The sequence below is a fragment of the Tamandua tetradactyla genome, chromosome 11 (genome assembly GCF_023851605.1).
Source record: "Tamandua tetradactyla isolate mTamTet1 chromosome 11, mTamTet1.pri, whole genome shotgun sequence".
Lineage (NCBI taxonomy): Eukaryota > Metazoa > Chordata > Mammalia > Pilosa > Myrmecophagidae > Tamandua > Tamandua tetradactyla.
The window spans coordinates 53,439,141-53,441,360 of record NC_135337.1 but is presented as its reverse complement, the minus strand read 5'-3'; the positions used below and the strand labels follow the sequence as shown (position 1 = coordinate 53,441,360).

The 2,220-nt window shown below is 39.1% G+C and overlaps 1 pseudogene; it reads right to left on the bottom strand.

Moving 5' to 3' along the window:
- Nucleotides 1-880: 880 nt before the first annotated feature.
- Nucleotides 881-1,843, bottom strand: LOC143649522 (heterogeneous nuclear ribonucleoprotein D-like; annotated as a pseudogene).
- Nucleotides 1,844-2,220: the final 377 nt, after the last annotated feature.

The following is a 2,220-nucleotide window of genomic DNA, read 5'->3' as shown; positions in this document are numbered from 1 at the left end:
TGTTTCCCTCCCTGATAACTGGCCTCTGTGTCCTCTCAAACTCAAGTCTACATTTTTATAAGGCAAATAGGGTTCTTTTGCATTTACCATTCCTTAAAACCTTATTGCTGGATTTTTTTTTGATGTGGTATTAAACTTCACCATAATTTACCCATATTCGCAGCTACTAAGCTTCCAAGCTGTGACCTGTGCCTGTGTGTCCTGGCACCAACAATTTTATCAACACAAATATTGTCCTGAATATTAATAGATGCTATCCACATGAGAAACATTTATCACCATTTCATTTAATTTTTATAACTCAAGAATTAGCTACTATCATTTGCTTTACACAGATAAGGAGAATGAGACTTGGAGAGGTGAACCTAATTTCTCAAAGTCATAATTAGCAAGTGATAAAACAGTATTCAAATCTATGACTGTGTGATTCCTGAACCTAAAACATTAACCAGCTTATATTGCCTCCATAAAGGCATATTGTCCTTGCAAAGGCCAACCTCTCTGTTGGCCCAGTGTGCTCAAAAAGAATGCCATAGGAACCTCACGTTAATGCCCTTATCGTTTGATGCTGTCTTTGACAACTGTTACCATATCCTTTTTTTTTTCACATAAGGAAGCATGTATTTGAGGTTTAACATGAAATCATACAAATGAAATTTGTATAAACAAATCCACACTGCGACATAACATAGGTAGCAAAGGACAAAAGAAAAACAAAGAAAACTAAACAGCAGCTATATATAGTTGGACAGTTGTGTCTTGTACACTAGAAAGTCTTTTATAAAATAATCATTTTAGATGAGCAGAAGATCAATCTTCAACATTGTCCTGTAAGATGGATTACTTTAGCATTTCCTCTTGTTTTCTCCAAGGTACTCCTTTAGTATGGGTGGTGATTGTTTTGGTGATTGCCATCCCCTCCAGATGCTTTGCCACATGTGCTCTTTTGGTCACTGGAGTCTGCATATTCCTGTCCATATCCATTGTTCCCATAGTTATAACCAGTTATAATCATATCCACCATGGTCACTTTAGTTCTGATCACCCCATAGGCACTATTGTAACTTCCATATCCTTGATCAAATAGTTATTAAACCCTTGGGTCCGTTTTGGCCCTGACCTCATCCACGACTCCTAGTACCACCTTGTCCAGAAGCTGTAGCTCCTTTCCCTCCTTTCTGTTGTTGCTGTTGCTGCCTATACACCTCTTTGGATTGTGCAACTTTGATTTCACATTTCCCAGAATCACTTTGATGGTATCTGCTTTCTAATAATTTCTTCACTCGCTGTTCATCTGTATGTGTGATAAAACAAAATCTTTCATTTTTTTTTGTATCTATGGGAAGTTCAATATTTTTATTCTCTCCAAATGCTCCAAAATATAATTTTCTTTGCTCTTCAGATGCATCTGGGAGACCCATCCACAAAAACTTTTTGTGGGGTTCTTTCCTTTTTAAAGCCTTCTCCCTTTGGGGGAGGAGGTCTACCAATTTGCCATCCAGTTTGTGTTCTTTAAGTTCCAAGACCTTCTCCACACTAGCAGTACCTTTGAAGAGCACAAATCCAAATCTTCTTGAACTTCCAGTGACTGAATCTGCATTAATTGCTCGGTCTACAACCTCTCTAAACTGAGGCAAATAGTCAGATCTTTCTTGCTTGTATCCCAGCTCAAGCCTCCAGTAAAGATTTTACCGTCATCCTGCAGATTGTTACTCACATTAATCTCGGATCGCTCTGCGAATTCCTCTATGTGGCTGCACTCATTCCCATCCGCCATGGTGGCTGAGTTGGCAGGGGTCACTGGCACGGTCCCGGTAGCAGCGGCAGCAGAGCGTTGTATGGTGCTTGTTACCGTTTTCTTTAGGTTCCTTGATTTCGTCTTACACTGAAAATGCAACACCCTAGAGGTCTGGGCATGACCAGTTCCCGATGCTTCCATAGTTCTCCTCCTCTCTGGAAGGAAGGGTCATTCTGTTGCCCCATTTTTGTACTGCCTATGTGACCTGATAGAAGCAATCACACTGATTTGATCTCAAAAAGTATTATAATATCATTCTCTGTATACCAACCAAAATTAGAACCAAGGGCTTGAAATCAAGGGAATTTATGTGACACATATTTTGTCACTGTTAAATGCAGCCTTATTTCCACATTCGTGTTTATCTTCTGCATCTGTATTATACATAAGCTGAAAGATGCTTTTTCTAACAAAAATCTTTC